Source organism: Narcine bancroftii, chromosome 9 (genome assembly GCF_036971445.1).
Source record: "Narcine bancroftii isolate sNarBan1 chromosome 9, sNarBan1.hap1, whole genome shotgun sequence".
NCBI classification, from domain to species: domain Eukaryota; kingdom Metazoa; phylum Chordata; class Chondrichthyes; order Torpediniformes; family Narcinidae; genus Narcine; species Narcine bancroftii.
The window spans coordinates 81542311-81557957 of record NC_091477.1 but is presented as its reverse complement, the minus strand read 5'-3'; the positions used below and the strand labels follow the sequence as shown (position 1 = coordinate 81557957).

General features: G+C 38.8%; 1 protein-coding gene across 1 annotated transcript in view; it reads right to left on the bottom strand.

Moving 5' to 3' along the window:
* LOC138742336 (SH2/SH3 adapter protein NCK1-like) overlaps positions 1–10858 on the bottom strand; it is a 158331-nt gene extending 147473 nt beyond the window's left edge. Inside the window, exon 1 of the mRNA XM_069896617.1 lies at positions 10332–10858. The gene's annotated coding sequence lies outside the window, so the exon portion shown is untranslated. The remainder of the gene's footprint in view (positions 1–10331) is intronic.
* Between the last annotated feature and the right edge of the window lie 4789 nt (positions 10859–15647).

The window sequence follows — 15647 nt, the reverse complement described above, 5'->3', positions numbered from 1 at the left end:
AATGAAAGGCACTGATGATCATTGCAATCAGTTTTGTCTCCAATTTTTGAAGATAGCCTGAATTCCAAGGTTCAGAGGCATCCTCCTCTAGACAGATGGGGCTGCAAATACTTGCCATAAGTTTCTTCCTACTGTTCAAGAACTTTGGTGGATACAACTTCACCAGAGGCTGCCTGGTTTTTCCAGCCAACTTAGCCTTTTCAATTTCATCAGGATGGTGGCTTGTGAGTGATGAAATTAATGACACTCAAGCAAAGATAAACTTTCAGTTGAAAAGGAGTTTTTCCTCCCCCAAAGTATCCCTTCCAGCAATTGACACAAGAACAAGAACCAAAACGCATCATACTTTCCGAGATTTCAACATTCAAAAATTATTTAACAATCAAGTAAGCAAATTGAAACATCTGTGGTCATGCAGAAAAAAACCACAGCCAGTTTTCCAGAAGATGTGTCTGTTATCACCACTGTAATAAATTATTTGCTAATTATATTAATTTTGGGACAAATGACAATCAAGATATCAGGAACAAATCTCAAATCCAGTAGTAAACATGACTAAGAGGCTAAATTAACTAAATCTCCAAAAGACAGGCCTCCAATGAAGAAGAGCCATCCCAGTAGCCACTGGGTTTGTCAGCTTAGACCATAACCCATATTTTCCCCAAAAATCTTTCAGTCCTTCATGGAACTAAAAAAACTCCACGAAACAAACATCAAGGTCAACACCTTCATAAATGATCAAGTCCAGAACATCCTAAAAGGTGTTCAATTATGTTTTGGCAATAACATCCGAGATGGTAACAAAAACCTGCTTAACTTGGGGAATCAGGGAGTATGGAGAGAGAGCTGGAACAGGGTACTGAGTGGATGATCAGCCATGATCAAAATGAATGGCAATGTAGGCTTGAAGGGCCAAATGGCCTACTCCTACACCCATTTTCTATGTTTCACCATTGCTTCACTGTGAAACATGCCCAATGAACCCATGCTAAATTAGACGAGAAACAGGAGCATCTCCTGTTATTCAATGAACACAAAGAATAGGGAAATAAAGGAAGGTAATTCACTTACTATAAAATCTATCATCTTTTGCAATATTAAGTTTCAGTGTATGTGTGCATGTGTTATGTATTAAAATGCCCAATCTTGGCAGTTGGCTAAACCAGAGTGCTCAGATTAACAAGATGGCCATTGTCACTTGCAGAATTTCTGGTGGCAGGAGTCCTCAGAAGATTTTGTCTTGTGCCTTGCCTTGATGACAGTCATGAGTGGGTATGGGGGTGGGAGGTGCACCGCTCAAGAAAGAGATTTAACAACATGTAGATGGGTCACCACTGGCCATGAAATTCAGAACACTAACTCTTCAGAATGCATTTTAAGCAAATGACCTTCTCAATGACCAATTGAGATAGTTATTTTTCAGACCAATGGGAACATGGAAAAGCTTCAGAACTCTTTTCAACATGGATCAATGAACACTACTTCAAACACAGCATATGATTTTAGTTCACATGTTTATGTAACGTAGCTATGGAGCACTTAAAAGGAGTAATAACGGACAAGAAAACTTAGAAAAAATTATCAAATGAGTGGAAATATCAATCATCAAATTAAAACAGAAGGGCAAAATACACATTTCAACAAGAATGTTATGACGATACAAATCAAATTGTACCATTTTGCAACAGGTGCAAGATAACAAGCACTGATGGTATAGGTACACAAAACCATGAAGATGGCAGGATTTAAAGTTCTACAGCATGGAAAATGCCCTTTGGCTCAGCTGGTTCATGCCAAACAAGCTGGTCCCATTTGCCTGATACACTTCAATGCCTTTCCTATCCTTGGACTTATCCAGACACCTTTTGAATATTATCATTGTCCGTACTTCCTCCACTCCACCTGGCAGCTTGTTCCATTCACCTACCACCCACAGGCCCCTTTTAAATTCCTCTCTGTAGTGCACGTCGAAAAAATCAAAGGCTTGTTGATCCAAACCAAGGCTTTTATTAACTCGAAGAATGGAGCGCATCACATGTAGGTCAACCAGTCCAGAATGATCTGGGTCTGGCTAGGAGCAATCCTTTAAGACCTGCCAGTAGGTGTGGCTACACTCTCAACCAATGACAACCATCCTATACCAGAATATATACATATACACATTGGTGATAGAATCCGTACTATCACACTCTCCTTGACTGTTTTCCCTTTTGTCTTAGATTCCCCTATCTGGGTGGCAGGGGGAACCTAACTATTCACCTGGACTATGTCCCTCATGCTTTCCCCAATGATGCTCCAAGGCTGCATCCGAAGCCACCAATGCTCCCAGGGAGAAAATTCACAGCCTATTCAGTCTCTTATTAAAATTCATGCCTAGCGACATTCTCGTGAACATTTTCTGCACCCGTTCCAACTTAATTACATCCTTCCTACAAAATCTGGGTTACCAAATTTGTGCTCTCCATCTGCAGTCTCTCTTCTGTACAATGTCTTGTACAGAAGTAACACCTGTTCCTGCTCCTGTATTCAATGTTCTGGCTGATGAACATCTATTTCAACTGCCACCCCCCAACCAAGTTTTAGAACACTTCCTAGGGTTCTATCATTCTCTGTGCAAGTCCTGCCCTGGTTGTTGCTAAAATAAGTACAGAATCTTTGATTTTGTTTGGGCAGTACAAAATGCTTCATCACATTTTCATAAAATACCAGTTCATTCTGGGCATCACACCATTGAAAGAAAACAAAATGCACAAGAAGATAACACAGATGGAAGGCAAGTTTTGTGGAGAGAATCACAGCTGCCACTATTCTCCTTTGAACAGACCGATTCAGCAGACATTTGATGGAAATACTTCAAATGACAAATGGATTTCACACTGAAGAGGTGAAGCATCTCCAGTGGCAGTAGTGACCAGAGTGAATAAATTAAGTGACTGCTAAATGAATCCTAAGAGTCAGTACATTTTTTTTTTTTTTTTTTTTTTTTAAATACACAGCAACATTTGTGAGACTTGGAATTTAGACTCTAAATGGGAAGGGATGTTTGAAGCACCCAGAGTCACATTTTAAAACTAAGCTGAGCAAAGTTTTGAAGGGCAAAATAAAGCCTGTACCATCAAGAGCAGAAATAAGGAATTAATTGCATGACTTTACAAAAGAACACACAAACATGAATGAGCTCCTTCTCAGCTGTATATTTCTATGGTTCTGTCATCTGCACTCAGGTTCAAGGTTGCCTAATGAAAACAAATTGACACACATTCCTACACATCAATCAATTCTACTTTGCACCTGTAGGGAATATAGCAAAACATATGCTTTGAGTAAGGAGGAAAATGCACAAGAACATTGCATGCATGCAATTTGGTTTTAAAAAGATCAACATTGAGCTTTCACCAGCATCTCTCAGCAGCAAGAAACAATGAGTAAAAATCCAAGATTAATGATGAGGTACTAGTGCTTGTGTACATGAATCTCATTACAAAAATTAATCAATGACAAATAGAAACATAGAAACATAGAAGATAGGACCAGGAGTAGGTCATTCGACCCTTCGAGCCTGCTCCGCCATTCAACGAGATCATGGCTGATCTTAAAGTTCAGTACCCCGTCCCCGCCTTCTCTCCATAACCTATAGAAGGGCAAAATTGATTATGGCAAATTTAACAAATAAAATGGAAGATGTTTGGGGGAAAATAGGCACAAAGAAAAGCCTTCAACAAAAAAAGGTATTCCATTAGCAAAGGAAGAACTCTCTTAAATTTTAGCATGACATTAAACACCAACCTACATGGCAAATAAACCAAGGAAATAAACTTCTTGAAAGGAATTTTAAAAATTGAAGGTGAAAACGTATACAACCAATTTTAAAATGATTCAAATGAATCAAATACAATAAATTGCTTCCAATAAATGAAAACCTTTGAACTTTGGTATTGTCAACTGGCAAAGGATAATCAAAAGTGTCACATGTAGTGAGTCAAAAGCTTTTACTGAAGAGCAAGACAAGCATAGGGAACTTTGGCTTTTGAGAGAAGGTCGAGCTCTGGTTTGGAAGAAGGGAGACTATAGCAGATACAGATTGAACCTCTATTATCCAGCACACTATTGACCAGCACGTTTTGAATCTGCCACTGTTAGTACAAACTCCTTACAGACAGAGCAAGATTGAAACCCCGGCCTCGATTGCTGGCACTGTAAAAGGTTGAAATAAGCCGCCGTTAATAAAAAAAACTCCTTTCAGGCAGCGCGAAACTCAAACTTCGGTCCCAATTGTTGGCGCTGTAAAGGCATGCACTAACCACTACACTAACCGGGATTTGATTTGTGATATATTTGACCTTTTTAGCTCAGAAAATGGGTCTCAAGGCACATACTGCACCTTTAACAGATATTTTCTGTGGCCGGCAATAGTTAGGTCCTAATGTTACCAGATTAAAGAGGTTCCACCTGTATAGGCAATGGAGCAAATGTGGAAATCTGAAGAGTATAAATAATGCAAGAAAGAAATCAAGGCTAAAAGACACAAGACTGCTTTGGCAGAAAATGTGAAGGAAAATCCCAACAGTTTATATTGGTATATTAAAAGAAAAAAAATATATATAGCAAGGGACAAAATTGGTCCTCTTGAAGATCAAAGTGGTCAATTTTGTCTAGAGCCAAATTGAGATAGGGGAAGATCTTAAATGTTTCTTTCCCCACCCCCCCTCCCCCCAATCAGTACTCACTTATGAAATGGGCACAGAGTCATGGAAACTCATGGAACCTATACATATTAAACAGGAGGAGGTGCTTGCTGTCTTAAAGCAAATAAGGATGGATAAATCCCCAGGGCCTGACAAGATATTACCTCAGAACTTGATGGATGCTAGTGTAGAAATTGCAAGGGGTCTGGCAGAAATATTTAAAATGTCCTTCACCACAGGTATGGTGTCAGAGGATTAGAGGATAGCTCACATTGTTCTGTTATTTAAAAAAGGCTCCAAAAGTAACCCTGTAAATTATAGGCTAGTGAGCCTAACATCTCTAGAAAGTAAATTAGTGAAAGATGTTCTAAGAGATTGGATATACAAGTATTTGGATAGCCAGGGACTGATTAGGGATTGTCTGCATGGCTTTGTGCATGGTAGGTCTTGTTTATCAATCTTATAAAGTTTTTCAAGGAGGTTACCAGAAAAGAAGAAGGAAAATCTATGGACATTGTCTACATGTACTTTAAAAAGGCCTTTGACAAGGTCCACATGGGAGGTTAGTCAGGAAGGTTCAGACGCCATGTATTCATGGTGAAGTAGTGAACTGGATTTGACAATGGTTGGGCAGGCAAAGCCAGAGAGTAGTATTGGATGATTTCTTCTCAGATTGGAGGCCTGTGACTAGTGGTTTGCTCCAGGGATCAATGCTGGGACCATTATTTTTTTGTCATCTATATCAATGATCTGGATAGTGTGGCAAATTAGATCAGCAAGTATGCAGATGAAACTATGATTGGAGGTGTTGTGGACAGCAAAACTTGCAGAGGGATCTGGACCAGCTGGAAAAATAGCAGATAGAATTTAATGCAGACAAGTGTGAGGTGTAGTTTTTTTTTTTAAAAAAAAAACCAAGAGATGACATACACAGTAAATAAAGGGGGGGGGTCACTGAGGAGTGCATTAGAACAGGGATCTGGAATACAGATGCATAATTCCCTTAAAGTGGCATCACGGGTAGATAAAGTTGTAAAGAGAGCTTTTGGCATATTAGCCTTCATAAATCAAAGTATTGAGTACAGGAGTTGGGATGTTATGGTAAAATTTGGAGTATTGTGTGTAGTTTTGGTCACCTAACTACAGGAAAGATAAACAGTGCAGAGATTTACTAGGATGTTGCCTGGACTTCAGGAACAGAGTTACAGGGAAAGGTTAAATAGGTTAGGACTTTATTCCCTGGAGCCTAGAGAATGAAAGTATTTAAAATTATGAGGGGGATAGTCAGAGTCAATGTAGATAGGCTTTTTCCATGGAGGGTAGGTGAGATACAATCAGAGGACATGGGTTAAGTGTGAAAGGGGAAAGTTTAGGGGAATTTCTTCACCCAGAGAGTGGTGGGAGTATGGAATGAGCTGCCAGTTTAAGTGGTGAATACAGGATAAATTTTAACATTGAAGAATTTGGATAGTTACATGGATGGGAGAGGTATGAATAGCTATGGACTGGGTCCAAGTCAGTGGACGAGGCAAAAAAAAGTAGGTCTGAACAGATTAGAAGAGCTAACATTCTATGGTTCTATGAAGAGAGTTTTAACTGATGTATCTTCAGGTAGATGGTCAATATTCTCAAACAGAAAGATAATTAGACATGCAAACTAAGCAGCGGGAATACAAAGCTCCATAACTGGACAAAATGCATTTCCAATCCTACAAAAGGAAACTGCAAAAGCCCTGGAAATTAAATTCAAATTTTAGACTTCACTGAAAAGTTGCCAACAGAATGTCGTATTTAAAGCCACACAAACAAATGAGTCATTTTTGGATCGGGAAGCTTTGACTAACGCAGCACCAAAGGGACAGGGCCTCTCAATTCACGCCAAAGGTTTGAATACATATTTATGCTTGCTCGTGATTTAAAGTCAGTCAAATGTGGATTACAAATAGAATATAGTCAAGCTAAATTAAGAGCAAAGATTAGGAAAGATGGAATGAATTGTACACAAAGTGAAATAACCCATTTTAATGGAGTGTTTTACAATTGGTAAAACTGCTAGATACTCATTATGACCCAATGGTCTTTGCATGGAAACAGTAAAAGTGAAAGAAAATGCAAATAGAATGGCAAATGGTATATTGGCCTTAATTATGAAATTATTAAAGAAATGTGGTGATACCTTCCTCCAACTATAGTATCAGAATAGCTCTGATCCTCCACGAGGACAGTTTCAACAGAGAGAATGCAGTAGAAGTTCACCCGCATAACCCCTTGTATTTATTGCACAGAGGCAAATTCGACAGATTGAGCTCATACAATAGAATTTAGAAGAAAGAGAAACGTTAGCATTGAAACATACAACATTCTGAAAAGGGTCAATAGGATAAATGCAGAGTTATCATTTTCTTTAGTTGGGTTGTTGAGAACTAGAAATGTGGGTCAACCATTCAGGTCAAAAACAAGAAATTTCTTCACCCACAGAGCACTGAAACTTTGAAATTCCCTACTTTTGCCAGCTGTGGACACTCAATTGCTGAGTATATTCAAAACAGAGAGCCAATAGATTTACAAGTATTAGGGCATCAAAGCACATAGAGGCAATACAGGATCATCATGTCAAAGTAAAAGATCAGTCATCATATTTCATAATGAGTGTGCTTGAGGAACCAAATGACTTCCTCTGCTGCTTATGTTCCTATGTCATTTGCAGCCCAGTTAATGTATCAGGTGCAGAAGATAACATGGAGAATCTTCAATTAAAGGTGCAGTTACTAAATTTCTTAATATAGAAAGAATAATTTAAAGTCACCAGAATAGATTTCCAAGACGATCCCACTTTGCAAACCTCAGACTTATTATGCAAAACCTTCAAGTAACATTATAGAGGATCAGGCAAGAGATTCAAAACTTCTTTCAAACAATAGAAAATGGGGAATAGAAATTAAAAGACTTTCTTTTCCAGGGTTTATATGGAAAGTACGGTTGTCTTTGTTCAAGATCACTGTTGTAAATTTTGGTGTGTATTGGCAATGAGGTTTAAGGTGGCATCAAAAATTTCCAATTGATAAAACAAATATTCAAAGCACAAAATACAAAAGGGGAAAAATAATAAAAATGCAGAAAACAACTTAATGTCAGTTCATTGATTCATATTAGTATGAAAAAAATGTGAAGACACCAATGCAGTACACAAAAGTACTGAAGAAACATGCAGCATCTGAAAGATTATCGACATTTTGGGTTTCGAGCCCTTCTTCGGGTGTGCTGTAAATCAGGCTGAAATCCCAGTAAGAACAATGCCTAGTCCGTGAAACATTAATGGGATGGACAGGGAGTCCAGGTTCAGACAAATAGCATCACCAAATGGGTTTAAACTACAAGAAATCCACATTTATCTCAACCAAAACTTGTCTTTCTACATTATTGGGTAATCATTTTAAGAAGATAATTGAAGATTTAGAACATACAATTTGTTTTATTTGAATATGTTGAGCATGAGAAAACAAATGCTTAAAACATTTAAGTATAGACAACATTTCAAACTGCATCAGATCTGATAAAGGACTGTGGACCCAAAAATCATGATTATTTCTTTCCACAGATATGGCCTGATTTGATGAGTTTCTGGCATTATCTGGGGTTTCTTCCCGCATAATCGGAGTGATTGTGATGTTATCACGATCTATCAAAGAGTGGATGAGAAGTATATGGGATCAATGTTTCTACTCGCATTTTCACCCCCCCCCAACCAAAAATATACTGGAGGCATTTGCTAAAAAAAATGCATATAGGGGAAACTGTTCAAATTTTTCCAATATATTAATACATGGAAGTAGTTTGTTTTCAGTAGCATTGCATAAAAGTGAAAGTATCTGATGAAAGATACTGATGAAAGCTAGAGCTGAGAGCTGGTGGGATTCACGTTCACAGTTGGTGGCTGCAGCAGAAACTATGCAAATATTTATGGTTCAAATGTGGAGGTGGATAAAGGGGAAAATAAATGAAGTGATTCACAAAGAGATTGGGGAAGTACGATTTAGATTCCTTGTTTACATGTGGGAAATGCCTTCAATTAGCTGGCTGAACAACCCAGTTTCCAGGCCACAACTTCTGTAATTTTAATTTCTAAATTTGCCAATAACAACATTGGGATGCGAAGGTTGATTTTACAACAAAAATCTTTCTGTATATACACAATAGCTCTGCCATTCAATGAGATCATGACTGATCTGATGATAGGCTCATCTCCACTTACCTGCCTCCCTTCATTCCCCACACCCCTTCATTCCCCACAATGTAAAAATTTATGCAACCTTGTCTTAAATATATCTATTGAGGTCGCCTCCACTGCTTCAATAGTCAGCAAATTCCATAGATTTACCACCCTCTGGGAAAAGCAGTTCCTCCTAATCTCCATCCCAAATCTAACTACCCTGGATCTTGAGGCTAAGTCCCCTAGTTCTGGTCTCCCCCACCAAGGGGAACAAATCACCGACCTCTATCCTATATATGCCTTTCATACGTTTCTAAAAAATCCCTTTCTCGTTCTTCTAAATCCAAGCGAGTACAGCCCCAGACGTGGGCTAACCTTTGGAATCCACCTGGTGAACCTCCTCTTGACCAGCTCAAGTCAGGAGGCCTGAACTCCAACGAGGGAATACGGAGTGGAAAAGTGCCACGAGGGAAGAAACATCAACGCTGATCCATTGGATAAACGAACAGTAAAAAGCAAAATTTGGTAACCCGAAAAACTTTGGAGAGTGGCTGTCGTGATTTCAATCGCACCCCGAGAGCGCAACTATTGCTGTAGGAAAGAGTCGGACTGAGAGGCTGGCGTGATAGTTCATTGCTGCTTAACAATGGCATTAACTGGTGTTAATAACACAAACACGCATTCCAGGATGTCTGCTCGCAAACTAGAACGAGAGAGATTCAGTACCCAACTTCAGACTGATTCTGACAGCTCCTCTACCCGAATGAAAGGAGCCAGCTGACAAATTTGAAACTTTTTTTTGCTAGAGCAATCGATCATAGGATTTGGAGGGGGGGGGGGGAAAGAAAGAGACTTTTGACAAGACAGTTTCAACGCCCCCCCCCCCTCACCCAGCACGTTTTCAATGTATGATCCAGTCTTTCCATTCAGAAGCGTGGGCTGCGAATTCAGATATTCACGTTCTCAAAAGGGAAATTGATTATTTTATTTTTTTTTAAAAACTGAAGTTTCCAACTGGCAAAAAAAAAGTTTGGGTGAAATAGTGGTGGGCTGATTGAATCGCTCTACATGCCGAGAACTACCTGATGGTTAAGGAGCGAGCTCTCAGAAACAGGAAAAAGTCCTCCCCCCCGCGCCCCGCTGAGCTCCTATTCATTGTCTACAACTGCTTCTCGGTCGCCAAACACCGAAGAATTCAAATATGAGGCACGGTCAAGGATAATAATCGTTCGCCATCCCGCAACCAAAATCCTGATGCTCGAACCAGGGCTCCAGCAAGAGAATTGCAGCCGCCCCCTTCCAGGCCCGCTGATCAATACAGTATCGGCACCGGTGACCAACTGCAGCGATTGTTCCCGACTTCCATTCAGTCGCTGCCACTTTCTGCACAGCAAACAAATGGACATCAATAAGAACAGAAATATAATGAGACTTGCCTGAACAATGGACTGCAGCTCTGAAAGCCAAGTGCCAAAAACAATGAGATAAAATCCACCGGAGATCACGAAATCCAATCCAATAGCCAAGTAATTCCTTTTCTTTTTCTGCAATTACACTCCTTTCACCACCCTAAAGTCTCAATGCGCATGAGACCTCTCACGACCGCGAGTTTTACTTGAGGAAGTTCCGCCTTTGCCCGTTTTGATTGGTTGACATTGTCGCCTTTCTCTGCTCTCATTGATGAAAACCGGTGTCTATCATCAGCTTATCTCTTCTCCTCTGGGACTCCAGATTGCCACAATTGTAACAAAGTGCTGGCTACAATAGATCAGTGGGTGACGTCATCCGTTGGCGGAGCCCTTCCCCGCTCCTCTACGGGGAATCGCGCACCCGGTGCAAGCGCACAACTGCCTTTTCGGGTGGATTGCTCGGGGGGGGGAAAATTCGTCTTTCGGCGAGTCGAGGAAAGTTCTAACTTTATGGTGACGTCATTAAGATAGTCATCCGCATTCGCGGAAGGCAAAAAAAAAGGAAAATACAGTTCGTGAGACAGTGCCCAATGACTGACATTGTTACGGAAAAGAGGGAACTGCTCATTTTGCTTCGTGGTACGGACCAGATAACCGCAGCATTTGTCCAGTTTTGTGATAAGAGGAAAGCCCTTTCCTTTGTGACAGGCTTGGAAAACATTGCAATACGATGTTTATCTTAAATATTTACTTTCCATCATTTGCTTGGTGGTCACAACCATTTGTTTTTGCATTGACCACCACAACGACCGAAAAATAATTCGAAGCAGGTCGCATGAGCGGAGTGATCAGGACCTATCAAAGAGTGGATGAGAAGTGGATGGGATCAATGTTTCTTACATTCTGATCGTAATTATCTCTGAAAGAAAACGTTTCTTTGTGATCAGTGATCAACGTTTCCCAGTGGAACACGTTGTCCTGATTTTATTATTTTCATCATCTGTTGATCAGGATCCATGGGTTCCCAAACGCGAGCTTCGTTCCACATTTAACATCTAGCAAATTAAGGCACATTATATGATGTGTTTGCCTAATGAGGAATCAAATGATTCATGCTTAGGTAGTAACAAAGGTAACATGCCACTCTTTGTGAGTGAAGACAAGAAGATTTTGGATGCATACGTGTGTCAATGGAGATTGCAAAGGGCGCAAACTGGTTGGTTTTTTTCGATGTGATCATCTACCAAGATGAACGAAGGAATGCAACCGCCAGCAGTTTCTAGTCTGTTTCATGTCCTGCTACTCACACGTGTGTATGGCAACTTCTATCTCGCTTCCAGGGGATCCTTGAATAGCACCGCTGTTGCTTTCTTTATCAGAAGATGGACACATGAATTCAAATTCCCGAACGGCTCACCAAGCACATCTTCCAAAGCCCATTATTTTTTAAAACCCGTAAAGCAAAAAAATAATAAAATGCCGACGACACCCTGCTGACTGTATGTAGCATATGCCATACTTTGGGCGTGTTCATTCTGCAAAGTGTCATGTGTCTAATAATCTTTTAATCTGCTGCTTTTTAAAAACATTCACACCATTAATGCAACCTGACAACTATTCGCCGCTGCAAAGTTTATGCTTCCAACGTAAAATATAACCTTCGCAGTTGAAGAAATTGATATACAGGATATATGGGTGTAATTTCAGATCTACAATTTTAATTTTAGAAACACTGCGGTAAGAGAAAGCGCTGGAAAGAGTCAGCAGGGAACATTAATGGATCTGAAACGTGAACTCTTGGATCTCTCACGGATGCTGACGTCCTGCTGAATGGTTCCAGCGATCATTTTTACTTTTGACTCCAGATTTGCAGCTTCCGCATTTGTTTTAAAGTTTCCCTAGGTCCAAAAAAAAGCCATTTGAAACAATTTGTGGTGCCTTTGCTCCACTGTATCTAAGACCAATAAGCCTTCACCATCCTCTTTCAACTGACACCACCATCATTTGCCCTTGTAGAACTTCGCTTGGATGCCGCTCTGCAGCAGATATCTTCCTTGTCCTCGACATTCCTCTCCCACTTCTATGCAAGTTAAAGCATGTTTGCTTCCTACATTTACCTGACTTTGATGAAAGGTGATAGATCTGAAATATTCACTCTGCTTCTCTCTGCGCAGATGATGGCTGACATTCAGTAATCGTATTCATCATTAATGTTTGCTTTCTAGATTTTTAAAAGAATCTCACCTTACAACGGGATTTCATTACTTCTCCACGTATTAATGTTAAGGTCTTTAGCTGTCTGGATATACTCTAACTTCCACCTTAAAAATAGGTGCAACATTAGTTACCTGCCCATCCTTTAGCACTACAGCACTTTTTAAAATTTTATTATCTATTTGCGTCAAAACATATACAGTATTTATCCATAATATAAAAATGATAAAAATTACGACACAAAAAAATAATACAATTTTTATATATTTTCTCCCCTCCCTCCCCAAAAATGTAGGAAAAAAAGAAAAGAAAAAGCCTGTCTAATAAACCTATATCTTTTAATTAATTAATTGCAGTTTACGTAACAATCTTAAGCCATAAATAATTAGGGTGGGTTAGATTTAGATGGGGGGGGGGGGGGGTTGGTGGACGCTGCAGGTAAAGTCGTAGCAATAAAATCCATGTAGGGTTTCCAAATATTATCAACATTTTTTCTGGTTGATTTTGTAAATTATACGTTATTTTCTCTTAATGGAATACAATTTAATAATTCTATTCACGATCTATTCAACCCCACAATATCACCAGATTTTCATGTTACAGCCATCAATTTATTTGCTATTGCTACACTTAAAAACTTCTTTGGATAAATATCTAACTTCAATTGGGAAATATCTCCCAATAAAAATATTCTGGTATCCTTCAAAATTTGCGTCTTCAAAACTCAGTCCAAAAAAATACTTATACCCTTCCAAAACTTATTTACTTTTTCACATTGCTAGACTGCATGCAGGAAAGATCCTATTTCTTTATTACATCTAGAAGAATTTGAATGAAGTGCATGCAATTTGTATGGAGTATAATATAATTGAGGTGAAAAATTAAATTGTACCATTTGATATCTAACATTAATTGTATAAGTTGAACTTTCATGGCATAATGTTGACCATACTTCATCTTGAATCTGTATATTTAAATCTTTTTCCCATCTCGATTTGGATTTGAATAAATCCTTTTTTCTTAATATTCTCTTGTAATTTGATATAAATATTAGTAATAAATATTTCAATAAACATATCCATTATTAGATATTCAAATGGACTTTGTTCTGGCAATTTAAAAGTCCTCCCTAATTTTATTTTTAAATATGATTTAAATTGATAATAAGAAAAAAATAGTATTATGTGGTATATTATACTCATCTTTCAACTGGTCAAAGGTTTTTTTTTAAATCTCCAAAAAACAATCCCTTTTTTTATTCCACAATTGTACCAAACATCAAAATGATGATTATTAGCCATAAAAGGAATTAAAGGATTTTGATTTAATATCATTTTAGCCAAATGATAATTCTTCAGAATTTTCCTTTTAATAACCCCTCATGCCAATAATATAAACTGAGTTCAGAATTACTTTGTCCTATTTTATTCATTTCAGTTTGCACCCATGCAACTGTTTCATCGGTCTGATAACAAGAAGACAAAAATCTAAGTTGAGCCACCTTATAATAATTTTTAAAATTAAGCAATCGAAGTCCCCCTTGATCAAATTTCCATGTTAATTTTTCCAATGCCATCTGAGGCATTTTATCCATCCAAATAAATGTTCTTACATTTTTATTTAAATCCTGAAAAAAAACATTATTGCTACAAAAATTGGTAAAGATTGAAAAAGGTATTGTATTCTAGGAAAGATCTTCACACAATTGACCCTTCCTATTAAATCTTCTTTAACCTTAATAAATCTTCTTTAATTTTCCACAATAAAGGTATGTAGTTTAATTTAAATACATTATTTACATTTTTATCAACATTAATTACTAAATATTTAATTGTACCAATCTGCCATTTAGATTTTGTCCTTTTCTTAACTTGAATATAGTCTGTCTCAATCATTGGTTCACTTCACTTTTATCAATATTTACTTTGTAACCTGATACTAACCTATGCTCTGCCAATCAATCATTTACTTTTTGGAATGAGCATTCAGGGTTTGTAAAATATATTACATCATCTGCAAAAATGTGAATTTTATGCTCTTTATCATATATCTTAAAGCCCTCAATCTCATTATCACTTCCAATCACCTCAGCTGAAGGTTCTATAGCTAATGGAAATAAAAAAGGAGATAATGGACATCTTTGTCTAGGCAATCTTTCCAACAGAAGAGATTTTGATATTTGCCTATTTGTAAACATCTTAGCCTTTGGAGAATTATATAATTGCTCTTATCCTATTTATAAAATATCTTGGAATTCCAAAAACCTTCAGTACTTTAAATAAATAATCCCTTTCTAATCTATCAAACACATTTTCTGCATCTAAAGCTAAAGCCACTGATCGTATTGTTCTACATCTCCATCGGGCACACAAAACTCAAAACGGTCAACCAGTTTACCTATCTCGGCTGCACCATTTCATCAGATGCAAGGATCGACAACGAGATAGACAACAGACTCGCCAAGGCAAATAGCGCCTTTGGAAGACTACACAAAAGAGTCTGGAAAAACAACCAACTGAAAAACCTCACAAAGATAAGCGTATACAGAGCCGTTGTCATACCCACACTCCTGTTCGGCTCCAAATCATGGGTCATCTACCGGCATCACCTACGGCTCCTAGAACGCTTCCACCAGCGTTGTCTCCGCTCCATCCTCAACATTCATTGGAATGCTTTCATCCCTATCGTCGAAGTACTCGAGATGGCAGAGATCGACAGCATCGAGTCCACGCTGCTGAAGATCCAGCTGCGCTGGGTGGGTCATGTCTCCAGAATGGAGGACCATCGCCTTCCCAAGATCGTGTTATATGGCGAGCTCTCCACTGGCCACCGTGACAGAGGTGCACCAAAGAAAAGGTACAAGGACTGCCTAAAGAAATCTCTTCGTGCCTGCCACATTGACCACCGCCAGTAGGCTGATATCGCCTCAAACCGTGCATCTTGGCGCCTCACAGTTCGGCGGGCAGCAACTTCTTTTGAAGAAGACCGCAGAGCCCACCTCACTGACAAAAGGCAAAGGAGGAAAAACCCAACACCCAACCCCAACCAACAAATTTTCCCCTGCAACCGCTGCAACTGTGTCTGCCTGTCCCGCATCGGACTTGTCAGCCACAAACGAGCCTGCAGCTG